This window comes from Delphinus delphis, chromosome 12 (genome assembly GCF_949987515.2).
Source record: "Delphinus delphis chromosome 12, mDelDel1.2, whole genome shotgun sequence".
NCBI lineage: Eukaryota > Metazoa > Chordata > Mammalia > Artiodactyla > Delphinidae > Delphinus > Delphinus delphis.
Genome location: NC_082694.2, coordinates 31,113,834 through 31,141,370, shown reverse-complemented (window position 1 = coordinate 31,141,370; position 27,537 = coordinate 31,113,834). Strand labels below are relative to the sequence as shown.

The following is a 27,537-nucleotide window of genomic DNA, read 5'->3' as shown; positions in this document are numbered from 1 at the left end:
GGCGATGCCCCAAGTCAATGGCAGTGAGGGGCTTCTTCCTAAAGAGGCCCCATGTGATTTCTGTATCAAGAAGAAAGTCCAGGCTCACCAAACCCAGTTCCTGGTATATTTGGTGCTTATGAATACAAAGGGTCCCAATGGGGTCACCCGTGTTTCCAGCTCCCACTGTGCAGTCCAAGGGAGCAGGGCTTACAATGATTTTGCAGTCCATCCTAAAAGAACAAAGGAAATTCTGAGGAAAAAAAGTGTGAAGTACACCTTACCCTAGCACCTATTAGATATATTTAAAGAAAATGTGATCAGAACGGCGCTGGTGCAGGAGCAGACAATTCAGTGGAACACACCAGAGAATTCTAGAGCAGACTCAGGTATATACATGGAAATATATTGTAAGACACAGGTGTTATTTCAGATCACAAGAGCAAGGATAGATGTTTTAATCATTAGTCACTTAGGGGAAAAAAAGTTAAATCTTTAACTCACAATCACCAAAATATGACAAATTCCATCCACATTTAAATGTAAAGCCTGTGAGGTGGGCCGCAACCTGGGCTCGCAGGGGCGCACAGGCCAGCACGGGCCGCTGAGGGAAGCTGGGCCCGAGTGGGAGCCGGGAGGGGCCTGGCAGGCGGGCCGGGCGGTGCAGGGCCCTGCCCTGCCTTCCCCCTGGATGTGGCATGTTGCCCTGGACCTCTCGGCGGTGGGGTGCCGGTGAAGAGCAGGTGCCAGGCCTGGGACTCTGGAGAGGAAGCCCTGGGGGAACCAAGAACACCCCACAGGACAGCCTTCAGCCCTGGTCCCGAAGGCCTTCCTGGACCGGAAAGGGCAGCTGCTGCCTTGGCCGCCCCCAGGCCTGGCTGCCGAGTGGTCCCCGGGAGCCCCAGTTCCCCACTCCCCACAGACGACCTGGGAGGTGGCCCCGTCAAAGATGACCCTGCTGGCATCCTGGGACCCCAACTATGAGGCGCAAGCGGGACCTCGGCTGGTGTGGGGACCCAGCTGTGGGTCAGGCACCTCCTTCTCAGGCTGGACCTCATGCCATCCCTCATTCTGGCCTCTGTACAAGGCAGCATCAGGCAGAGGCCTCAGGCCCATCTAGCAGGACATCAGAGTGGAGAGCAGGCACCCAGGGATGCAGGGTTCCCAGTGACACGCTGTGAAGACGTCTTTCTTTCTGACCCTCTGCTGCCCTGTGGGCAGCATGCTCCCCTGCACCTGTCTCAGGCCCCTCAGCAGGTGATGGGCTCTCTGAAACTGCTGCTCCCACCCCCAGTAATGTCCCCCTGGGTCCTCCCCATCCCATCCTCTGGCTGCTCCACCGCCTGGCTCAGTGGGCCTGAGCTGATAGCCCTCACTGGCCTCCTGCAGATGAGCCAGGGGGAGCCAAGATCCAGCTCCCCGGGGGCTCCCATGCCCCCTGCTGGCCCCCCAGACCCTGTCTCTGACCACCCAGGTGCCAGTGGTGGCCAGAGCTGTTCTCACTGCACAGACCCATCTCTCCCATGGGCCCCAGACAACCAAGGTCCATAGCCCCTCTGGGGGCAGAGTGGGCCCCCTACTTCCCCAGGCAGGTTCTGTTGACAATAAAACAGTGTTGGTTTGCAAAAAAAAAAAAAAAAAAAAAAATCCTAAAAAAACAGATGAAACGAAGTATTAAAAGAGAATTTATTTAAATCTATAATTCTGTAGCAGAGAAAGCCTCTCCGAGCTTGACACAGAGACAGAAGCAAGGCCAGGCCTACAGATTCAAACACCAAAGAGGGCTCTCTACCAGGAGGCTCCAACAACAATCCCTAGAGGAATTACAACAGTCTCTGCGCCGGACCCCTAGCCCCTTTCTTCCTGTATTCCCGATTCTGGTTCTTCCTCCACCTGCTCACTCTGCCATACAGGTCAGCACCCTGTGAGTCACCCCAGACTCCTCTCCCTCCTTCTTCACTCCCCCACTCAAGATCACCACATCTTGATCACCTCTACTCTGTCTTGAACTGCACAGCTCCATCCTCTCCAGCCTGGCCCTGACTGTGGGCCTCGTCTTGCCACCTTGGTACCAGTGCAGGGGCCACCAATGGGCCTCCCTGCTCCCAGTCATGGCCACTCCAGCCCAGTCGTTCGGAAAGCCTAGACAGACTACCTCGATTGCATAGACATTTCACTTTTACAAATGCTTAAATAGTGAACAAAACTAAATGGCAAATGACAATCTAGGATAAAATATTTGTAATATAAAAAAGACAAAGAGTTAATAGACTGAATATTCATCAAGTACCCTTATCAATCAGTAAGACAAAAAGAATAAACGACACTAAATAATAATAATAAAATACTGCACAAATAAAACGAAAAAAGACTATTCCAATTGAAAACTAAGTACATAATCAAACAATTTGTCAAGAGAATTACCAATGACTAATTGGCCTATAAAAAAATAAAAGTCCAAGTGATAAAATAATAATAATAAAGAAAAATAAAGCAGTAACAACGAAACACTATTTTGCTTATCAAATTTGCAGTTAAAAATAATAATAATACCTAGTATTGGGAAGGATGTAGTGAAAGAGACACTCTCATAGGACTGGAGAGCCTAAGTTGATATATCCTTTCTGAAAAGCAATTGGGCAATATGTACCAAAGCTGCCAAAAGTGCGCATATTCTTTGATTCTACTTAAAGACTATAACCTAAGCATAAAAATAGGATGTGCACGGTGTCGGTATTATATATCGGCCACCACTGTCAGTAACCTAAAGGGGCAATAACAAGGGATTAGTTAAATCATGGTAGGTACACAGTGAAATACAAGAGACCTTTAGTTTACTGACAAGGAAAACTGTCCACAACTTATCGCTAAGTATAAAAAGCAAGACAAAGAGCAGTATGTACCACATGAGCATATGAACCCATTTATGTAATGAAATGTGTGTTTATACCCATATATGTGCACAGAAAAAAGATCTTAAAGGATGTAACCAAAATAGTAACAACGTATATCTCTGACAAGTGTTAATGAGATTCATTTTCTTCTTTATTCTTCTTTGTGTTTCCTACTTCTTTTACAAGAAACATGCCAGTGTGATACAGACCTCTCTCCCTTCCGTCACCTGGTCCAGAATTCCCATTTGGCTCTGAGGGTCCACATCCCTTATATGTAATATACAGTTGGCCCTCCTTATCTGTGAATTAAACAAGCCAAGGACTGAAAATATTCAAGAAAAAAAAATTCCATAAAGTTCCAAAAAGCAAAACTTGAAATTGCCCCCTCACTAGCCACTATTTACATAGCATTTACACTGTATTTACAGCTATGTAAATAGCCTTTACATTGTATTAGCTATTATAAGTATTCTAGAGATGATTTAAAGTATACTGGAATTCCCTGGTGGTCCAGTGGTTAGGACTCGGAACTTTCACTGCCATGGCCCGGGTTCAATCCCTGGTTGGAGAACTAAGATCCTGCAAGCCTTGTAGCGTGGCCAAAAAAAAAAAAACCGGTATATGGGAGGATGTGCATAACTTATATGCAAATACTACACCATTCTATACGGGAGACTTGAACATCCATGAATTTTGGTATCTCCGGGGTGAAGTGGGGGGAAGATTCTGGAACCAATCCCCAGATATGGGGGGACAGTTATGTATATTTCTGTGCTACTATAACTTTTCAAACTTAATCTTGTCTCCTCGATTCTCTTGACTGTGGGTATGGTCTGTGTCTTACATTTCTTTTGTGTTCCTCTCAGTGCCTAGTACATAGCAAGTTTCCAGCAAATGGCCCAAGAATGGGTATGTCACTTCTGTGCCGGTGCCTCTTAGGCTGCCCAAGCATGGACTGACGGGCTCCACAGGTGTAGCATCCAAGCCTGGTTCCAGGCCAGGCTTGAGGCTGTGTGTTGTGAGCCACCTGTCAATCTGGTCCTGTGAAGATGCCTATTGTTGCTGCTAATTACTGCTGAGGGATGGGGCTGTTTGTTTAAAGCACAGCTTACTACCCCCACACTCAGAGGCAAAGTCAATCCTATGGCATCCTATAATTAATAAGTATTTCCTCTGGTGAAAAGTTGGCTTTGATCCAACAGATCCCTCCCCACTTCTTCTGCCATCCTCACCCCATTTACAACTTCCCATCTGTTGGAGGCCTCCTATGGAGAAGTACCCACTTCATCCAAACTATGGGCGTAGTCAGAACAGCCCTGTGTCCCTGGTGTCCCAAAACGGACTCACCAGCTCCTTCTTGTCCTCCTGGATGATAAAGTTTGCTCTCATGTCTAAGCAAATCTACTATCCAAGCTGCCCAGACCGCAGGCCCAGAGGCTGAAAGAGTCCTAAGAGACCACTGCAGGAGTGACAGGAGGATTTTTTCGTGTAAACTCAACAAGTAAATTTTCATGGTTGTCCATAATCTCTGCCCTCAGTACTCATTTCAGTTAAACCCTCTGAAGAAAAAAATACAAAAGCCACTGGAAATGTCAGAATCAAAGAGAAGGACCAGTTGACTGCTTTTTTTTTTTTTCCTCTTTGTATAGATATAAACAACCCCTGGTGCTCCCAAGGTTCTGGAAGAAGCAGAGAGAGGAGAGAAGTCCTGGAGCACTTGCCATGAGCACTTGTGAGAGGCCAAGCTTAGACTGCTACCATGGGAACCTTGAACTAGTACTTTACAGCCCTATGCCTCAGTTCCTCATCTGTAAATGGGATGATCACAGTGGAACTTGCCTCACAGACTTGTTGTGAGGATTAAATGAGTTAATGGGTGTAAACCACTTAAAACGTGGCAAGCTACAGGTGAATAAGTCGTAAGTGTTTGCCCCTGTTAACAAAAACGGAGAGTGTCATGGTGACAGCCACATGCTGGGCACTGTCTGCCCTCCTGTGGCCCAGGATTTCTCACCTCAACACTACTGACATTTTGGGCTGGATGACTCTTCGTTGTGAGCAGCTGTCCTGTGCATTCATTGTAGGATGTTTAGCAGCATCCTTGGCCTCTCCCTATCCACTAGATGCCAGCAGCACACCCCACCGAACCCCCTCACCAAGTTGCGATGACCAAAAACATCCCCAAACGTTGCTAAATATCCCATGCTGGTGCAGATGGGGGCAAAATCACCCCTGTTTGAGAACCACTGACATAGCGGTAAGTTGCAGACAGTTTTGTCTGTAAACTAATGGATCTCTTGTATTTCACTGTGTACCTACCATCATTTAACTAATCCCTTGTTATTGCCTCTTTAGGTTACCGACAGTGCTGGCCAATATATAATTCTGACTGTGTGCACATCCTTATTTTTATCCTTAGGTTATAGTCTTTAAGTAGAATTATTAGATCAGGTTGATTCCATTGTCTCCACTGCCATGCAGAAGCCATGCCACATACTCTGACCTCCCACTTCTGTGCAGGTCCGGGGTGGATCCAGGCCTAGAAGCCCCACATTGATGTCCCTTGCAGTTAGATGTAGGAGCTTCAGGTGGGGAAGTAAAGAGTAGCCAACTGTTTCTCTAGGTGGCTGCCATTTTCTCTTCTTGCAGATAGAATAGGAAACTGGAATCTGGGCAGTCTCCTAGTTGTTAAGTACCCTCGCCCTTGAGAGACCAACAGGGTACAGAAAGAAAAGGAGTCCAGGGGCTGAATTCTCTGGCAGCTTGTGGCTGTGGCCTTAGTAATAGGGCATAAGCATGGTTACCAAGACTCCTGGGAGCGCAGTCCAACCCAGAGAGGAGAAGGCTAGATAGGATTCAGAGCTAAAGCCCTGGCCACCGCAAAGAAAACACCCTTACCTAGTGAGGTCTCTGGGCACAAGAGGTGGGGCCCTTCTCTTCTCAGGAAACAAGTGGGCTCTGTACTTGATTATGAAAAGAAGCACGCTGCTCTCTTCATAAAATAAACTCCTAACCATTTAGCACTACTGAAGTTTAACATGCATTTATTTTGACCCAGCAGCTGCACTGCTACAAATGTATTCTATGGATATCTCAGCACAGGTACACAGCATATACACAGGGACTGTGGTGTACTAATTTAAAGTTTAGGCTTGGGACCTGATGCCTGATTCAAATTCCAGACCTGGTACTACCACATATGTGACCACGGGAAAGTTACTGACCTCTTTGTGGCTTAGTCCCTTTATTTGTGAAGCAGGGGCAATAACAGGGCCTATATCTCATTGGGCTGTTACAAGGGTTATGTGACTTACCATATACTAAGAACTATGTCTGTGATCAGTAAATGCTAGCTATTATTATGTTCACTGTGCCCTTAATTGGTAATAGCTAAAAATCTGGAAATTTAGGCCAATCAACTGGTTAAACACATGTGGTACATCCATTCTATGGAATACTGGGCATCACTGAAAGAAATAAAGTCAAATTATATCTACTTAAATAATAGAATTTATTTAACAATAAAGGTCAAATTGTTAAAGAAAGAATCAAAAGAGTTGCAGATAAGTACCTGTAGTTTGAGATTATTTGTATATAAAAAGAGCTACACAGAAATAAATACATGTCTTTATCTGCATAGGAAATTTCTAGAACACTCAAGAAGGTGTTAGCAGTAATTATGCCTAGGGAATGGGAATGGATGACTGGAGAACTTCTGCTTTCTCCTTCAGTATTTTTAGAATTTCCTACTATGAGCCTTTATTTTTAAAAAAAATAATATTGTTTTTTAAAAAGAATAAATCTATAGTTACTTCTATGGAAACATTTTTAAGATACATTGTGAAATCTTTTTCACAAGTGGCAAAATATGAATGGTACAAGCAACAGGAAGAAATCTCAGTTCAAAAATTCAGGTGAGCAAGAAACCAAACTTTAGTTTCTATAACTCAACTCAATGTTTATGGTAAGTTTCCATCCTGCCAACAGGCAACTTAATTCTAGGTGTGTCTGAACCCTGAGAAGTGCCAGACATGGGACACAGGAAGGGGCTGTGAAGGTGGCTGAGGCCAGGTCTAGCAGCCTCTGCTGCTCTGTGCCACTGTGGGCAGCGAGGAATCTAGGACCAGGCTACCTGCATCCCTACAGCTTGGTCCCACCATGTGGCCACCGCTCTCTGGGATCTTACTCCTGCCTGCCCAGGTGAGCTGCTTGAAGGCAGGGTGGGACTCCAGAGACCACAGATCTTTCTCCCGTGTCTCCTGCCCCCAACCAGTCTGGGGGATGGGAAGGCTGCAAAGAGTTGGGGGTCTTGCCACTTCGGGTGAAATCCTTCTTCCATCTTGTTTCTAGTCAAAGTATTCAGACTGTGCAAGAGGATCCTTTTCCTTCGATGAGCTATTCTGCAAATCCTGAAGTTTCCCTACGTGTGGAAGCTTTTGATACACAAAAGCCAGAGACACCTGAAGGTGGATTCCATTGTCTAATCTGGAGAGCAGGTTCAAGATGAAATAAGCTCCATGAATGTGAGAGTGGAAAAGGGGAAAATCCAGGGAGGAAAAAAGAGATAATTTTTCAAATATTATGCAAGCCATACACATGTGTAAAAGCAGAGCAAGAAGTCTGAACATTTCCACCAAATAGTTAACCAACCAGCACCTACCAGTAGTGTAAGCTTTAAGACAGGGGAAGGGGTGGAAGAGGAGCTTTACCTTTTTATTCTATGTATTTCTGAACTGCTTGGATTTTTTAATGATGAAGCTATATTCAGTATTACTTATATAATCTATTATTTTAAATAGATAAATACCCATACATTTTTTGCCTCCAGGCTGGAGACGGAAGGTGATGAAGGTCACACTTGTCTGGCCCGCTGGTGGGCAGAACCTTGGGAAGCTATCTTCATGAGTGGTTGGGAGGCCTGTTGGGAAATAACTCTTTCTAAAGGAAGAAGGAAATAGGTACAATGAGCTGACCCAGAGACAAAAGCTTTGGTCTGTGGAAAGGGGGAGGTAATTCTGAGCCAAGGTGGTAACTGTGATTTAGACATACCTGTGGAGCCAAAGCCAATGGCTCTATAAGGCAATGGGGGCACCAGAAACCCCACAGCCCTGCTCTGATAGTGGAGCTGGCTGACCTCATGCCAAAATGTCAGTGACTCCTAGCAGGGGCGGGGTGCCTGATGGGTGTGGTAATGTCCAGCAGAACTGATAGCTCCATGGGGTGTGTCAGGGGCAAAGGTTGCAGAGCTGGAGGAGGGGAAAAGATACCTAGGGGTGGGGGTAGGAGGTAGGGGGTTAAACTGCCTAACCTTATCCACCAGCACATGGGATACACACACCCCGGGGATGCCCAAAATGCTCATGGGGTGAGCGAGTGGGAACTAGGCAGGACCTGGGATCCTGCACTGGCAGGTAGGAGCAAGAGTCAGAGACATACTTGGATGGGCTCTAATGATGTGATAAATGCACACAAGCCCAGCTGTGTGCACAGGTGGGCAGCACAGGAGACGGAGCCACAAAGCCTATGTGCGAGAGGTCAGAGAAGGTCTCCTGAGTCGGCTGACACTGGTAACTCAGAAAGGATGGGAAGGGTGGAAGACATGAGGAAGTGTGTATGCAAAGGCCAGGAACTGTGAGAGAGTGAGCCGGGATTTGGGGGAACTGAAAGCAACTTGGGCTGAATACAGGGGAAGAGCAGATGAAGCCACAAAGGTTGTGTTTCATGGTAAGGAATTTGGACTTTATACTACAGGCAGTGGTGAAGCTCAAAAGGGCGTTTTAAACAGGGAAATGAGATGATCAAATTACCAGGAAAGCTTTCTCACCACCACACTCCCGCCACTTCTAGCTAACTCCCACCCAGTTGTGCAGTCTGAGTGTTGCTTCCTTCAGGAAGTGTTCCCTGGCCACCCCTTGGACTTAGCTAACCCTCAGTTAAGGCTTCTAGGGGTTCCCAAGCACCCCCCCCCCCGTTTCTCTCTATCACGCTGTGTCATGATTCCCTGTGTCCTGTATTTTTTTTCTCTCATACACTGTGAGTGCTGGAGGCCAGGGACTGTTGTCTGTTGTGTTCTGTGTTGCATCCCCAGCAGCCTGCACAGTACCTGGCATAGTAAGAACACAATATGTATTTATTTAATGAAAAAAACCCCAAAAACCTGTGAGAAGGTATCTTGAGATTTCCAGCCTGAGCTGTAAAGTATAGGTTGGAAAGGGAGGACAGGGGATCAGGGAGAGGGTTCTTGCAATAGTTTGAGTGAGAAATGATGAGGGCCCGGTCCTAGGCAGTCGTGGCGGAACTGGAGAGCAGGGAGTGCTTGGGAAAATATTTAGGGGGCAGAACTGATAGGTCTGGGTGATTAGATGATGGAAGTAAGGGGGCCAGATAAGGGGAGTTCCTGGGCTTCTGACTTAACTAGTTAGGTGGATGAACGATGAACCAGGACTGGCTATGTGTGGAGGAAGATGACGCAATCAGTTTAGACATGTTGACTGTGACATGCCTATAGGGCATACAGGTGGAGAGGTACCGGGGGCAGCTTAAATCACAGAACCGGAGCCCAGGACAGATATCTGGACTAAAGATAGAGATTTGGAAGCTTTCAGCCTGCGGGTGATGGTTAAAGACCAGGGAGGGGATAAGATCACCCAAGGAGCGAAGGAGCAGGTGAAACAAGGAGGACACCCACCTATAGGAAGTGGGCTGAGGAGGAGCCTTAGAGAGAAAAGGAGACATGAGAGAGGAAGAGAGAAAAGAGAGCAGTAGCACAGCTGCTGGGGGAGAAGGGGCTTCAAGAACTAGCGAACAGGGTCCAACAATGTGGAGAAACTGAAAACCCACCCAGGCCCCTCCTTACAGTTGAGAAAACTGAGGCACAGGTAGGCTGACTGAGGTGTTCGAGCCCACAAGCTATCATTGCCCATGATCACATAGATCAATTATGATCTCTGGACTCCTGGGGGGTCCCGAAGACCCTCCCAGGGTGGTCAGAGAAGTAAAGACTATTTTTATAATAATACCAAGACTTTCTAGAGTATTCACTTTGTTAACATTTGCACTAGTACAAAAGCAACAGTAGATAAAACTGCTGGGGCCTTAACGCAAGTCTACGAAGTCATATTCTTCACCCCCAAGCACTTATATTTTAACAAAAAGGCCAACTTCACATAAGAATGTCTATAATGGAGCAATAATCATTAATTTTATTAAAACATGACACTTGAGTGCATATCTTGTTATTAGCCTTGCACAAAGCACTTCTGCTGCATACTGAAGTACTGGATACATTTACGTTATTGTTTGCATTGAGAGCTAAACTACCTGCTTTTTTTTGTGGAACACCATTTTTATTAGAAAGAACAATTGACAAACTATGATAATTCAGACTTGGGTATTTAGCAGACATGTTCTTGAAAATGAATGAAGTGAACTCGTCAAATCAAGAAAAACTGATAGTATTTTTTTACCAACCATAAAATTTGAGCTGTCAAGTGAAAATCAGGATGAGCCTGACAGCTTCCCAATACCTAGACTTGGTGATGAAATCAGTGATAATATTAACAAATGTGGTATTATGAACTGAACTGTGTCTACATTTGGAAGATCTGCATAAATCACTGAGCCATTATTTTCCAATGACCAATGCATGATGTTACAAAATCAGTCATGAATAAAAGGCCTATTCAAAGTGCAAGACAAACCAATGGATTTTTTTTTTTTTTTTTTGCTGTACGCGGGCCTCTCACTGTTGTGGCCTCTCCTGTTGTGGAGCACAGGCTTTGGACGCGCAGGCTCAGCGGCCATGGCTCATGGGCCCAGCCGCTCTGCGGCATGTGGGATCTTCCCAGACCAGGGCATGAACCCGTGTCCCCTGCATCGGCAGGCGGACTCTCAACCACTGTGCCACCAGGGAAGCCCAAAACCAATGGAATTTAACACAGCTGACTATGAGAAATTCATTGATATGGTTTCAGATCTCACATTGCAACTAACCTTTCAGAAACTGCCATCTGTCCAGTTTTGGTGACATATCAAAGAAGATACCCACAATTATCTGAAAAGGCTATTAAAGTACTCCTACTGAGCTGGCAAGCCACAACTAAAGGAGCCCTGGAGCCGGAACAAAGGAGCCCTGGAGCTGCAACTAAGGAGCCCACGTGCTGCATCTAAGGAGTTGGTGAGCCACAACTAAGGAGCCCGCCTGTCGCAACTAAGACCTGGTGCAACCAAATAAATAATAAAATAAAATAAATTTAAAATAAAATAAAATAAAATACTCCTACTTTTTCCAACTACAAATCTGTATGAAGCCGAATTTTATTGATCTACTCCAACCAAAGCAAGATATCACAACAGACTAAATACAGAAGCAGGTATGAAGAATTTCCCTGGTGGCACAGTGGTTAAGAATCCACCTGCCAATGCAGGGGATACGGGTTTGAGCGCTGGCCTGGGATGATTCCACATGCCGCCGAGCAACTAAGCCCGTGCGTCACAACTACTGAGCTCACGTGCCGCAACTACTGAAGCCCATGCGCCTACAGCCCGTGCCACCGCAACGAGAAGCCTGCACACCGCAATGAAGAGTAGCTCCCGTACGCTGCAATTAGAGAAAGCTCGCGCACAGCAATGAAGACCCAACGCAGCCAAGTAAATAAAATAAAATAAGTTGTAAAAAAACAAAAATATCCTCCCTGCTCCAGACACACCTGGCACCTAAAATTTCACCATTAGAGGTCCTTAAAGTAACTCAATAGGTCTCTAGGAAAACAAAAAGACCTCTTGATTCAGGGTAGGGGTGGGGGATTAGTGAGAAGTCACAAAAGAACAAACCAGTGGTAGGCCTTGAATTCCTAGATTAAAGGCTTAGAGGTAGCAATCCAGTGGGAAGAGGAGTGGGGGTGGGGAAGTGGGAGGGTTGAGAGTATCTAAAGCCATTTTTCATAGTGAATACAGGGTTTTTAATTACACTGAATATTTATTTGGGGCGGCTTTGGCAAGGGATTGATAGAGATCTGGGATGCTAAAGACTCCCCCGTAAACCACCCCTTGACGGTAACACTGCAACAAGAGAAACAATCAGAGCGCTAAGACCTTAGAAACCAAGACACAAGATTCCTGGACTTGGGGGGTTGGGGGAGAATACCAAATTCAATTCCTTCCCGTCTTAGTCACTGTTTGTCAGGGGCAGGCAAACACCCCAAGGCTGAGCTGAGGAATATCCAAGAGGGTCTTGAGTCCTCAGAATTCTCGGCAGGGTCCCCTCCCTTGTGGAGGCCTTGGATGGAAGTGCAGGAGCTGGGGCCAAGAAAGGCAGGAAAAGGGCAGAATAAATTGTGGGCTGATTGTCCAGTCACATGATGAGATCTCACTGCTTCTTGTCACGTAATTTCTTTTTCCCTCCTCCTCTGGTCTCTCCCTCTCCTCCTTTCCCCTCCCTTTGCTCTTGATTTGGTTAAAATAGATGCAAACTCTGGTCTTTTCTATTTTTAATACCTAGCCATTACATAATCTACGCTGTAATTGCTGACTTGAAAAACTACTGGCAACAGTAGAAAATCCCCAGAGTTTTAAACAGGAAAAGGATTATTACAGCACAAAAGCCTTTGGCAGTTTTACTGACTGGTAAACCGTCTGTAGTCGTCACTTGCCAGTGGAAGTCACGTGGGCCTTGGGAAACACTCTCCCCATCTCAGGGAAAGCAGGCTGGGGGAAGGGATGAACCACAGCTTCATCTGGGAGGAGGATGCTTTGTGTGGCGAGTCAGGGGGTGGGATGGTGTACTGGAGCTCCTGCTGGGCCCAGCCCAGAGCAGGAGGGAGGAAGGAGTGAGCTTCAGGATATCCGCCCCCTCTCTTCCCAGGGGCCACTTTTTACTGCGTCTGTTTCTTGCTAGAGAGTCAAGTCTCCAGCATCCCCAACCTCTCCCTCATCGACTTCCTGGGCTTTCCTACAGCCTCCAACACATTTCTGGGCAAGCCTGAGTGAGGGTGGACTATCTCAGTTAAATAGACCATTTTATAAAGACAAAGGAGCAAGGAAGACTGCTTGTTAATCACACAGATCTGACCCACTCCTCTGCAAGGCTTTCCACATATTAAGTCAACAACCACACTATTTAATTCCTCAATAAAATGACCTTATAACAATATAGCACTAGAGGTTTGATTTAACTAACTCATTAAGACAAAAATTCTCTGTGTATGTGTTGGGGGTGTGGGTAATATAGGAGATACAAAGGTGACAGGGACAGCTTTCCCTGATTTTGCCAATTCTGCCACAATCTTAACCCCAATAATCAAGGAGGGTCAGTCCAATCTGGGTAACTATATGTGACAATTCATTCAATAAATGTTTGCTGAATGCCACACGCTGAACTAGTTGTGGGGATATAGCATTGAGTAAAATCACTGCCCTAGTGGAATTGCCAGGTCAGTGAGGAAGACAGACATTAATCAAAATATTACATAAATATATCATTACTAACTATGATGAAGGGTTAGGTAAAAGTATAGGGCACTAGGGGCATTTAGAACAGGAAGACCTGATAGGGTCTGAGGGTTCCTAGATACCTACGGACTTCAGGGTTCTTTTAATTCAGCGCCCTATCTTCCTTCCCGTTCCCCTTCCTCCCTCCCTCCTTACTTCCTGTAGTTAATATTTACTTCAAAAAAAATTACTTTTTTTCTATGTAGAGAGGATGATACTAGGTTCTTTATGGTCTCATCTGCTTCATAGAGCAAACTTACAATTTAGTGCTTTAGGACAAAACTGTCTGTTAAGAAAAGCCAAACCACACTTTACAGTGAGAACTATATATAATTCATGATGACCTGAATTAGCACTCAACCGGCTGCAGATGACAAAAATCCAAATCACACTTTCAAAAGGAAAAAAAAAAGGGAAAGCCTAGACCCATGTAAAAGAGACATCCAGAGTTAGACTAGCTTAAGGTATGGTTAGATCCTGGTGCTCAAAAGATGTCATTTAGTCTCCATCTCTTTCGATCTTGCAGCTCAGTTTTCATCTGTGTTGGCTTCAGAACTCCCCCTGGTCACCAGCAGCCTCAGGATTACGTACGTTCTACAGGATTGGCAATCCAGTTGGAAAAGAAATGAGAATTCACTACTTAACAGTTCCAGTGAAAGTCCAGAGTCCTGACTGGCCTGAATTTCAGACCATGCCCATGCTAACTGCCATTCTCTGACTGGCACAGTCATGTGTCCTCCATCTAGAACCAAAGGATGGACTTTACTACACCAGAACCTGATCTGAGAGTAGGAAGGAGGTGATCCCTCAGAGTGAATCAAGGTGCTCTTATCTAAGACGGGAGAATGATGCTGGGCAGTGAAAGCCCACTCATCTCTACTGTCTTCAAAGTTTGGAATTACAGTGGATGTTAAGACTAAACAATAGGTTCTTCCATCAACTGAGTCTTCCTCCTTAAGGAATGAGCAAGAGTGCTTATTTAGGGCTTCCCTGGTGACGCAGTGGTTGAGAGTCCGCCTGCCAATGCAGGGGACACGGGTTCATGCCCCGGTCCGGGAAGATCCCACATGCTGCGGAGCGGCTAGGCCCGTGAGCCATGGCTGCTGAGCCTGCACGTCCGGAGCCTGTGCTCCGCAACGGGAGAGGCCACAACAGTGAGAGGCCCGCGTACTGCAAAAAAAAAAGAGTGCTTATTTAGTGTGGCACTGGGTAGATTTGCCCTGTTCCCAATCCAGCTACACGGAGACTTGGTGTCTTTAGGGCCCTCACTGGAGCCTTAATATTTGTTTAGGTACTTGCTCAGAGCAGTCTTCAAGTCCCAATACCTCGTGCAAAACTTTTCCTACCTCCCTTCACTCCCTACACAGGGCTGGCGTGTCCGGGGAGGCCACAGCTCTCCGGCTGTAACAAGCATCCTCAGGGTCTGTGTAAATTACAGGAAAGGAAGTGAAAGACAAGCCCTTTGTTGGCAAGTTTTGTTTCCCCTTTGGAGTCTAAACTGAAAATGGCTTTCCTTGGGCGGAAAGGGGAGTATCAGGACAGTTCCTGGAGCATCCAACAAACAGACCTCCATCAGAAAGAGCTTGGGGTGGGGGTGGGGGTGGATCACTGTTAAACAGTCTGTGAGTTACACAGCACTACAGCAATCATATGTTAGCTGCAACCACCTGCACCTTGGGCATGTTACAGAAGTGCCTGGATCCCCCTATCCAATAGCCTTTTGCAATTTCTGCAAATTCCCAGCAGCTAATACTCTTAGCAGTCCCTTCCGGCTCTGGCTCCAGCTCCTGCTGGACTTTTAATCTCACTCACATCTCACCTCCTGAAGCTGGTCTCTTCCCTCTGCTGAGTTATCCCAGATATGGGACTTGTTTCCCTTTCTCCATGCTTTACCAAAAAGAAAAATATACACATATACCAACTCCATCAAAACACTATGTGTTCATCAGCCTTTCCTAAAGTTATGAAAAGACAGATGGGTTTTATATTACCATGTTGCTTGGCTCCTTCACCCTCTCCAGACACTTCTCTCATTTGGGAGGGGTCTCCCCTTCCCTCAGGAAACTAAATTCCCCTCATATTATTCAGAGCAACTTAGCTCTCCATCCCCCTACCTCTGACACCCAACAACCCATAGCTAGAGTCAGCCCACTATGAACCACCTACTCCAGGTTCCACTCTGACCAGCACTATGGAACATAAAGAAGTTTAAGTTTTGAACTTTCACTCTCTCACCACTACCATTCTGTGGTGGAATGCTTTTTTCCCCTAAGAATATGAATTGTACTACCCTTTTTAGAACAGAACTGGCTGTAGTCAGTTTTGGTTTTAAATAAGTTTCTATTACATCGCTCCATGTGAACTCTCCAGCTCAGAGAAAAGCCTACATTACAAGTCTAAACCAATTCCCATACACCCATATTGGGGTCTACTGACACTGAGAATGTGATTAAGGAACACAGTGCTTCTGACCCAAAGAAGGACAAAGGGGTTATATGTAAGTCCTTGTGCCACCCTGCAATAGAATTCCTACTGTTTCCAGGCTGGAGTTCTGGAGCTTCAACCGCCAGGGAACTAGGCAAAACTAAGGTGTCAGTTTCAAGGATTCCTTTCACCTCGGTTGGTGGGTGCCTAAAACCAGCTGAGAGGCTTCTCCAAAGGAGAAGTAAGGACAAATGCAAGGAGCAGGTTTCCTCCCAAGACCTAGGGCAGCTCTAATAACCCTCGCCTTCCTAGGCCACTCAGGTAATTTTCCCTTTCTAAGGAGAAGAAGCAAGAAAGGCCTCCCTAAGGAGGCCCCTGTCCCTTCCACTGCATCTGAGGCAGGAGGCTGAGAGGCTCTGCAAGGCTATATATACCAAAAAGGAGAAAATCCTAGGCAAGAAGAATTCTGAGCTTTGAATTCCTTTGTTCGTCACACCAGAAACTGCAACTGTAGGCACCATGGCCCAGTAGCCTTCCTCAGGAATCCTTTTCGTTCCAGGAAGGGAGGGGTAGTGAGAGGTCCCTAAATTCTTCACAGAGGCTAAAATTTATAATACCAGATTCAACAAAGAGAGGAAGAGGTGAGGATGGGAAATAAATCTTCTATCTTACATGAAGAGAAGACAAAACTTGATGTTTCATTTGTTAATGTCATAATTATAATAATACAGCCTTAAATATTGTTTAACCTAAAGGAACCCTCTAATAAAATTTAAAACTGGATGAACACATTCCAAATCAAATAAATAGGAATATTAAAAAAAAATTAATAGGGGCCTTTCTCACCTTCTGAGATGGCCCACACTCTGTCTGTGGAGTGTGTTTCTCCCAAGGCCGCTCTTGCCTTCTGAGGTGGCCCACATTCTGTCTGTGAAGTGTGTTTCTCTCTAAATAAATCCACTTCTCACCTATCACTTTGTCTCTCACTGAATTCTTTCTGTGATGAGACATCAAGAATCTGAGCTTCATTAAGTCCTGAGACCAGCTAGACCAACTCCCGCTCATCATCAACACCACTGGGGACGTCTTCTGTGCCGTTTCTTTGTGACTTTTTGGGCACTAGCACCTGGTTGGGAGACTACCTTGGAAGGGATAGCATCTAAAATCATATTTTTTACTCTGATGCTGTTACAACAAGTGCTTCACCATCAAGGAGATTCATAGAAAAGCTATGGAAACAATTACAACTGTTCCACACCAAGATGATGGCTATGCGAGGATTCCAGCCCATACTGACTTAAACAAGGAGCTGTCCTGCCCCTGGGGCCCCTAGATCAGGCATCCAAAGATTTTTACTCCCTGACAGGCAGGGTTGATGCCCCTACTCAGCCTTGAAGCAGTTACATAAGACAGACCATCGCCCTTCTGATTTCCATAAGAATATGGGAATAAAATCTCTGAAGGGGAGAATGAAACATGAGGGAAGGAGGCAGGGCACAACCTTTGAGAGAATGACATAGCCCGAGGACATGACTTAAACTTATTAAAACCACATGGGTCCAAGATGGCAGACAAGTCAACTTCCACTAGACCTTGAGCCTCAGTATATGCTCACGTCAGCAAGCTAAACAACACACCCACAGGCGCCATGACAGTTCCAAGACCAACAATAAGCATCAAAAAGTGGGCGGTGGCCCAATTCCTAGAAATCCCCGCCCCTTACTAAAATAGCTGGAATACTCCTCCCACTCATTAGCCTAGGAAATTACCTACTGTATACCTGCTTTATACTGACAACCCCATACCCTGGTGCCTTTCTCACCTTCTGAGATGGCCCATACTCTGCCTGTGGAGTGTGTTTCTCCCAAGGCCAGTCTTGCCTTCTGAGATGACCCACACTCTGTCTGTGGAGTGTGTTTCTCTCTAAATAAATCCACTTCTTACCTAAAAAAAAAAAAAAAAAAGAAAAATTAATAGGAACATTCTATTCATATTGCTCTGTACTTGCTTCTTTTTTTTTTGGGAGGGGGTGGATGTGAATTTATTTACATTAAGGCCTTATGAAGGCATAAAAAGGTTACATTTTGTGGCATATTTAACAAAATGTACTGACTGAAAATAAAGCTGGAATTGTCCCCAGAAAACTCAGGACCCTTAGTCTCACTAGGCTCTTTATAGCAGTCCTGTAGGGTATACTTGCTCTTTTCACTGATACAGAACCTACTTCAATGTTTTCATGGCCACATAGCATTTCACAGTCCCTACTCGTGGATATTTACCAATGCAATAAACATTCTTGTCCAGAGAACTCTGTGCTCAAGGATACGCACTTCTTTAGACAAAATTCTAGTTTGTGGGCTTCCCTGGTGGCATAGTGGTTGGGAGTCCGCCTGCCAATGCAGGGGACACGGGTTCGTGCCCCAGTCCGGGAGGATCCCACATGCCGCAGAGTGGCTGGGCCTGTGAGTCATGGCCGCTGGGCCTGCACGTCTGGAGCCTGTGCTCCACAGCGGGAGAGGCCACAACAGTGAGAGGACCGCGTACCACAAAAAAAAAAAAAAAAAAAAAAAAAAAATTCTAGTTTGCCCTGCTGTGACTTGCCTATTTGTATTTTTTGCCCATTTTCTATAGGACTTGTTGTCTTTTCCTTACTGATTTTTAGAAACCTTTTATAGATTATAAATACTAATCCATTGGTTTTTTTTTTTAGGCTACATTAGGTCTTTGTTGCTGCGCGCAGGCTTTCTCTAGTTATGGCGAGTGGGGGCTGCTCTTCGTTGTGGTGCACGGGCTTCTCATTGCAATGGCTTCTCTTGTTGCGGAGCACGGGCTCTAGGTGCATGGGCTTCAGTAGTTGCAGCACACAGGCTCAGTAGTCGTGGCGTGCGGGCTTCAGTAGTTGTGGAACATGGGCCCTAGAGTGCACGGGCTTCAGTAGTTGTGGCGCACAGGCTTAGTTGCTCCACAGCATGTAGGATCCTCCCGGACCAGGGCTCGAATCCACATCCCCTGCATTGGCAGGCAGATTCTTAACCACTGTACCACCAGGGAAGTCCCTTAATCCATTGTTTATCACATACATTGCAAAAATTTTCTCCCAGCCTGTTGGTTCTCTTCTAACTTTGTTTATGATGACTTTGCCATACAGAAGTTTCTCATTTTTATGTGACAAAACCAATTACAAACAATTTGGAAAGTACTGCCATGGGAGCAATGCATTCCAAGCTCTGAGCCACACAGCCTCTTCTGCTAGGGGCCACATAGCTGTGCTTAGTAGGTTCCTGTGGTGAAATGGCTGGTTAGGCAATCATTTTCTGAGCTGTTCACGTCTGGTTTTACAGCCAAGGTGGCGGTGTAAATTAATCAAGTTAAGAAGGAGCAAAAGAATTGTGAAGATTTTACTTGCTTGCTCGTTTTCATCTATTTGGAGGCTTCTTTCTTAAATGTTTGGAGTCATGTACTAACAATGTCAAAGAAATCCCGAGCCACTGAAAATCCAAAAACATCTTTATAAACAATAATCTGAGTATTTCCAGACCCTTTCAAATGTGGGCTTTAGGGCACTATTTGCTGTCACTGTGGAGGGAAAAATACATTCCAGACCCCACAGGAACAGAAAGGCTCAAGAGTCAAATGACTCCTAAAGTTTCAAGCAAGAAACCTTTAGAGTTTCCCTTCAGCCTCTCACAGATGATTAGCACTGGCCCCAATCTGATCCTGAACAGTTCAAAAAACCCTAGTGGCCAAATGGGATTTTGCCTGCAAGAGTACTTAGTCCCTGTTGCTGCAAACTGTGCCTACAGGCCCAATACTTGGTGGAGGCCATCCCACTTGGCCAGAACTACCTGCCGCCCCACTACTGAAACTCCACAGTATTTAGGCCAGCTGTGCAGAAGACAGGCCTAAAAGATGGTTCTGGCCTCCTTTCCCCTAGCTGAAACCTGAGAGTCCTTAAGGAACTTGGTTTCTAAACAATGAAGGTTCTGCCATAAGATCATCCTTCAGTATCCAGTGGTACCAAAAGGAGAAACAGATGGTCTGTCTCAATGCTGCTTTAACACCATTACTCCTATAACCTTAAAAAAAATCCTTCCTTTGCTGAGGCCTATACCCAGCAACAACGCTCCTCCTCACTTCTGTAAGCTATTGACCTCCTGGTCATCAAGGACTTGGCCCCTTGATCAGAGTCTGCCTTTCCACTCCAAGTCACACCTTTGCCTGCTCATGGTCTCCTATATCCTCCTATATTTCTACCTCTCCTTGTCTTGTCTTCTACAGTTTCTTCTTCAACTTCATTGAGATTTCCAGCCTCTCGATACCCACCCCCCTCATCGCTTTGCTGCCTATCAGTCCTCTCCTAGATTCACTTCTTTCTCTAGTCAAGTAGACAACCACTCTACTACCAATATCCGAGACTCCCCTTACTCCAAGTCTTCCATTTACCCCACAAAACACAGCTCCTGTTTGAATATGAATGTCCTCTGCTTTAACCCCCAAGTTGCTGAGCACTGCTAAAGCAATCATTTATCATGAGGGCTACTTCCTCTAGAAAGTCACTGTCTCCAATATTAGCTGGGTCTTTAGCACGGCTCAGCTGTCCTCCTCCGTGTCTGCAGATTACAGCCACTGGCACAACGGATTTTAAAAAACATGCCACTGTCCCCACTATCCCACCTGCTCCCAGCAGATGACTTCAATTTCTTCTGCCCAGAGAAAACAAAGCCCAACAGAAAGAAACTGTCTCCTCAAAATACCAAATCCCTCTGCCCCATCACATCCCTCGCCCCTATTAAATGAGAGTTAAAAGTGCTCAAGAGGGCTTCCCTGGTGGCGCAGTTGTTGAGAGTCCGCCTGCCGATGCAGGGGACACGGGTTCGTGTCCCAGTCTGGGAAGATCCCACATGCCGCGGAGCGGCTGGGCCCATGAGCCATGGCCGCTGAGCCTGCGTGTCTGGAGCCTGTAAAGTGCTCAAGAGAGTACTAGCAAAAGGTAGGAAAGCAATAAATGGTGATGTGGTGGTGATGCAGTTAAAATCAGTGATGGCTTTGTCCTTTGTTCAGTTCAAGTTTAATCTCTCTACCAATTCTTAGGATACAGTAGACCCTTCTCCCCTGGAGCCTTGCTCAACAATTTTTATTTCTCTTTTCTGTCTTCAACTTCTCCCTCTCTTCTAGCTCTTTCCCCACTGCACAAGGTCATGCTTGGGTCTCAAAAAACAAATAACCCTCCCTAGATCCTGCGTCCCCCCTTCACCAACTCTCCTCTCTTCACAGACAAGCTTCTTGAAAGAGTGGCCTCCCTAATGGGGTCCACACCCTTGCCTCCATCTGCTAGCTGCAGAGATACTATCTAATAAAAGAGAGTGGACTGCTCTTATTTACCAACGGTCTGCTCTTCGGAAAACTGCTCTAGAGATTAGCAAAGAAACACGGTGAAAAGAAATACACTGTGTTGCGATTAATTCAGAACTTTAATAATATAAATGAAAAGAACAGATTTTCCTTTGTATCAACACTACTTCTGACTAAGGTATAAGCAAGATCGTTTAAAGTGTTAAGACAAAGAAACGTGTTTTCACAAAATTCTGATTCTCTAGATCCAAAGGTAAAAATCATCTCTCCTCTCTGAGTTCCCACAGCATTAGTCTTATACCTGTCATATCCTATCAGTTTATATCAAATTATCATAAAACTCTCTGCAGTTAATAAATAATTAATAAATGAATGCTTATCATTATAGATTGGATAATTCTAATAATAGATCTACTCAACCAATTAAATCAGGCCCCGTGAAGATCCTCCACTGACATTTTGCTTAGTATTAGGCTTTTTTTACACATTGAATTTCACAAAGTTACATTCAGTCATTCACATCCTGTAATTTAGGTTTTCACTTATTTAAATGTACCTTAAAAATATCAAATACTAAGGCATTACCATGTCATTTGGTGTTCAGTCTGAAAAGACTAAGGTAGAAGTCAATGAGGCAGGAATTACCCAATCTGAGGGATGTGAGCAGGGCATTCTGGGGGAAGGAGTGCATCTTCCCTGCCTCACCTGAAAAACAGCCCAAGAGACGCTCCTCCAGGAGGGAAGGAGACGCCCTCTCACACCGTCTGCCCCTTCTGCCTCAGCCCCTTCACAAGATCTGAGTGTTCAGTTCCCTGGCACAGGCACGGCTTTGCCATTCCCGGACCTCCCGAAGTGTGTTCATTTCTGAAACAAGGAAGTCTGCCTAGAAAATCTCAAAAGCTTTTCTCTGATACAAATAACTGCACATTATTTAAAGCATGAAAATCAAATTTGATTTTGAAAAGCAGGTTCAGTGCTTAAAGAAACCCAGTGGTAAATCCTTTTGTGGATATGAAGAATCTCCATGTCCTCGTCCCCCAACCACCCTCAATGTAACTGTTAGATCATCTGTATGAAATCAATAATTCTCCTAAAGCAGAACATGGAGATTGGTGTCAGAAGCTTCTTCCAAAGCACTGATTCCTGCCCCCACAGTCCTGCTGAAGAAGCCAGTCTTTAATCCTCACCCAGGCAGAAATACGGGCTTGGAGGACTGTGTAAGGGTAAAAAGGCGGCCAGGAAAGCACGCCAGGAAACACAGGGCAGGGCCAGGTGACAGGCCCCAGTCCCTCTAGAGCCAGTACCAGAACCTCCCAATTTGCTTTACCCTTGTAGAGGGTGTAATTTCCAGCAGTGCTAAAATAAAATCACCAATGGCACACAGCCAAAGGGCAGGGCCAGGCTGGGTAAGCAAAAGCCAGGGATGCGCCTGAGAGACTCCTGATTTAGAATCCAAGCAGTATGGGCAGAAGACCTAAATAGACATTTCTCCAAAGAAGATATACAGACTGCCAACAAACACATGAAAGAATGCTCAACATCACTAATCATTAGAGAAATGCAAATCAAAACTACAATGAGATATCATCTCACACCAGTCAGAATGGCCATCATCAAAAAATCTAGAAACAATAAATGCTGGAGAGGGTGTGGAGAAAAGGGAACCCTCTTGCACTGCTGGTGGGAATGTGAATTGGTTCAGCCACTATGGAGAACAGTATGGAGGTTCCTTAAAAAACTACAAATAGAAGTACCATATGACCCAGCAATCCCACTACTGGGCATATACCCTGAGAAAACCGAAATTCAAAAAGAGTCATGTACCACAATGTTCACTGCAGCTCTATTTACAATAGCCCGGAGATGGAAACAACCTAAGTGCCCATCATCGGATGAATGGATAAAGAAGATGTGGCACATATATACAATGGAATATTACTCAGCCATAAAAAGAAACGAAATTCAGCTATTTGTAATGAGGTGGATAGACCTAGAGTCTGTCATATAGAGTGAAGTAAGTCAGAAAGAGAAAGACAAATACCGTATGCTAACACACATATTTGGAATTTAAGAAAAAAAAATGTCATGAAGAACCTAGGGGTAAGACAGGAATAAGACACAGACCTACCAGAGAATGGACTTGAGGATATGGGGAGGGGGAAGGGTAAGCTGTGACAAAGCGAGAGAGAGGCATGGACATATATACACTACCAAACGTAAGGTAGATAGCTAGTGGGAAGCAGCCGCATAGCACAGGGAGATCAGCTCAGTGCTTTGTGACTGCCTGGAGGGGTGGGATAGGGAGGGTGGTAGGGAGGCAGACGCAAGAGGGAAGAGATATGGGAACATATGTATATGTATAACTGATTCACTTTGTTACAAAGCAGAAACTAACACACCATTGTAGAGCAATTATACTCCAATAAAGATGTAAAAAAAAATAAAAAAACAAAAACCAGGTCTTAGGATCTCTACAAGCTAATGCATACACAAGTGAGTTAACCATGTGATTCCAAAAGTAAACAAACCTAATGACTTCACAAAAAAATCTTTTTTTCATATAATTAATTCAGACAAACCCTTCCTTCATAGGTCTAAGTCAATATGTTTTTATTGTATTGCTCTCAAAAGAATGAAGCCAGAATTCAATAAACCACTAAGTTACAACCCTAACTCTGCTGTAATCAAACTAGACAACCTTACTTAAAACACCTCAAGCTATTTATGAATAGATTAGGACTTTTTTTTTCCTTTTGAATTCTGTGGAACATCCAACATTCTCTGGTTAGAGGAATGTCAGGGCCTACAAGGGACAGGGGACAGGGCGGTGACTGAGTGACTTGTCTTCCCTGGCTCTCTTCTTCCTCCCACCTCTTAACTGTGGGTACTGCTAGCTCCAGGCTACAGCTTTTGCTCTAATCTTTCCCTCCTTGGAAAATTCATCTCTAAGAGATGGAGAGTAGAGAAGTGAGAAATGGAATTTGAGTCCTGAATACCTTAGTTTGAGTCCTAATTCTCTAACTGAACTTCAGTTCTAGTAAGAAGTAAAGTAATAAAGCATCGTATACAGGATTGTGTTAAATAAGCTGCTGTATATAATGGCCTTTGTAAACGGCAGATTGATTTTAAAATAATGCTGTGGCTGTTGTTTTATTATGATTACTGCCCAATCCTACCTCTCCTCAAGCTCTACTCTCAGGTTCCAACTGAGACCAATGTCACACTCCTCTCCAGAGTCTGCCAAGACTGCCAACAGGAAAGGGAGAACCAAGATATGACCCACCCCTCCTTCAAGAATCTCAAGGGTGTCAAATCTAGAGAGTTCCCACTCCTACCTATTACCTCTATTTTTACAGGTAACTTTTTCTCTAAATGGGAATCCCCACCCTAAAGAACATTTCTTTTCAGATATACCTCTAGCCCTTCAAATTCAACTCCAAGAAACAAATTTGTCTCCCCTTCTAGAACAGTGGTTCTCCTTTCCAGTTACCCCATACTTGTCATGACGAGTAATTTTCCAACTTCACAGGGCAAACACTTTGGCATTATCAGTGACTTGTTATTCTTTCTTCTTTATCCTCTTCCTGCCTGACAGACTACCAGACTAGTGGTTTCTTCTATGAAATGTCCTTCAGATTGGTTCTTTTCCTTATAATCCCATTGCCTACCCCAGCTGACACCTTATTTTCATATTACAGGCCTGAACTGCCACTATAGATTCCTAACTGGTTTCCCTAACCTCATTTTTCATTTCATTCATTTCATGCATTCATACCATAAAACCTTCCTACTTTTATCACCACTATTCATTACCTAGCCCATCAAGGTTTAAAAGAAAATTGTCTGGTTTCAGTCCACCTACCACTCTCAAGTCAGAATCTATTTCCTATTTTTCTTAAATAAATAAGTTTATTTATTTATTTAGGCTGCATTAGGTCTTATTTGCTGCGCACGGGCTTTCTCTAGTTGTGGTGAGCGGGGACTATTCTTCATTGTGGTGCACAGGCTTCTCATTGAGGTGGCTTCTCTTGTTGGCGGAGCACGGGCTCTAGGTGCACGGGCTTCAGTAGTTGTGGCACGTAGGCTCAGTAGTTGTGGCTCGCAGGCTCTAGAGCACAGGCTCAGTAGTTGGGGCACACAGGCTTAGTCGTTCTGAGGCATGTGGGATCTTCCCGAACGAGGGCTCGAACCCTTGTGCCCTACATTGGAAGGTGGATTCTTAACCACTGCACCACCAGAGAAGTCCCCTATTTTTTTAAAGTGGCTTTTCTTTTTCTGAATTAGAAAAGATAATTTCTGTTAACAATGTGTTGTATGATTTTTAAAATATATACACACAGCTATGGCTATATTTATCTCAACTGAAATAGGTTCATATGCTATGTATTTTTTCATGTATATACTGTAGCCATCTTTCTGTGATAATAATTATACATTTACTTCATGTACCGCTGTATGGACATACCACTATTTATTTGACCAATCCCCTATCAATGGCTATTTTGATTGCTTTATAAACTCTGTAATAAATATCATCACACATACATCTCTGTACGCTTGCCCTTAGGATAAATACCTAGAAGTTGAATTGCTGGTTTAAGAGCATGTGTACTTTAAATCTGTTACATATTGCCAAAACTGAACTTCAGAGAGAATGGATTAATATTTATTCCCAGCAACAGAGTATGAGATCCTGTTTCCTCCAGTCCTCGACAGTAATAAATATTTTCTTCTTTTTAATATTTGTCAATCTAACAGTTGAAAAATGATATTTCATTTCTGTTTGTTTTCTGGATTATAAATAACAGCTTTTTTCTATATGCTTTATTGGCCATATTTAGTTTTCCATGACTTTTCCCTTTTTCTTTTTGTGTTTTTTTCCTATTGATTTGTAAGAGCTTTGTACACATTAGAGATATGTTGAAAACTTTTTTTAACCAGTTGACACCTACTTTTTATTTTGTTTATGGTACTTGTTGTGATTTTTTTTAAGCTAATCCACCACACTTTTTCCTTTATGGTTTCTGCCTTTGGTACCACACTAAAAAAACTATTTTCTAGTACACTTATCACTTTAGTTTTTATGTAAAAATCTTTAACACAACATTGTAAATCAACTATACTCTAATAAAAAATAATTTAAAAAAGTAAAATAAAATGAAAATAATAATAATTTTAAAAATAAAAATATTTATCTAAAATTTATTTTACTAGAAGGTGACAGATTTTCTTTTAAATGGTTAGCCATTTGTCCTAAACAGTATCATCTGCCACTGAAACCTAAGTCTGTTTTGGGTCATTCAAATCTATTCTGAGCTCTACTCCCCAACAAGAATTCTTCTTCCCAGTTAGATGAGTTTTTTCATTGCCCACAATAGGTTTTATGTAGGTTGCTGTTTATATTTACATTGTCTCTTACCTTCCCTCCAGAGATCCTTCAAAGCAAAATCATTTCTGGGGTAAGAAGTAGTAAATGCTATTTAAAACAAGAAATACTTCCAGGGCTTCCCTGGTGGCACAGTGGTTGAGAGTCCACCTGCCGTTGCAGGGGACGTGGGTTCGTGCCCCAGTCCGGGAAGATCCCACATGCCACAGAGCGGCTGGGCCCGTGAGCCATGGCCGCTGAGCCTGCGCGTCTGGAGCCTGTGCTCCGCAACGGGAGAGGCCACAACAGTGAGAGGCCCGTGTACTGCAAAAAATAAAAAAATAAAATAAAATAAAACAAGAAATACTTCCAAAAGAGAGAAGATAATATAGAAGAACACATAAGAGGTTCTACAAATCCTTTGTGTGGCTAAGAAGTAGATGAGCTTTTTATTCAGCAGAGCCCTTCAGTGGACCTTGGATATACAGAGGTGAACCTGGGAGGCGAAGTTAGAGTTCAATTGCTTTGCATAATAAAGTAAGAAGTATTTGGAGGCTTAGTGGCAATAGAGTGAGGAAGGTTTGCAAAGGAAAGAAAGATAAGATTGTAAGAGACACCAAGGCCACATATATGGGTGATATTAATGAATCCCTAATGGAAAGGTGGGCAAATTACTTTAAGGGAAAGGGATAGCCAGTATGAGAATTCAAGTTGCTTACTTTGCTGCAATGTAAAATACTCTCCATTACCCAAACTTTAATAAAGTCCGCTACACACAAAAGGCTTTAAGCTGTGAGATAGATTCTGAGTTCTACCGTCTGGTTCGATGTGGATGGAAACAGGAACAGCATTCTTGAGACAATAAGACTGTCTATAATCTGAACTAATTTAATGGGAGCAAGAGATCAAAATCAGTGACTATAAATACATGAGCTCCCAAGAAACTGGTGAATTCCGGGTGAAGGAATCAGAGTTTCCACAAGTTGCAGAATGACACCTTGAGCCAAAAGTTTAAGGGAAAAGATGGTTCCAGCT

At 44.3% G+C, this 27,537-nt stretch overlaps 1 long non-coding RNA gene and 1 pseudogene across 7 annotated transcripts in view; one reads left to right on the top strand and one right to left on the bottom strand.

The window, feature by feature from the left end:
* Positions 1 to 27,537, bottom strand: part of LOC132434823 (uncharacterized) — a 76,540-nt gene that overhangs the window by 4,337 nt on the left and 44,666 nt on the right. For all 7 annotated transcript variants that reach the window (XR_009521424.1, XR_009521423.1, XR_009521426.1 and 4 more), the window contains one exon: positions 17,608 to 17,729. This is a non-coding gene — a long non-coding RNA (uncharacterized lncRNA). The remainder of the gene's footprint in view (positions 1 to 17,607; positions 17,730 to 27,537) is intronic.
* On the top strand, positions 678 to 12,860 carry LOC132435328 (histone deacetylase complex subunit SAP25 pseudogene; annotated as a pseudogene).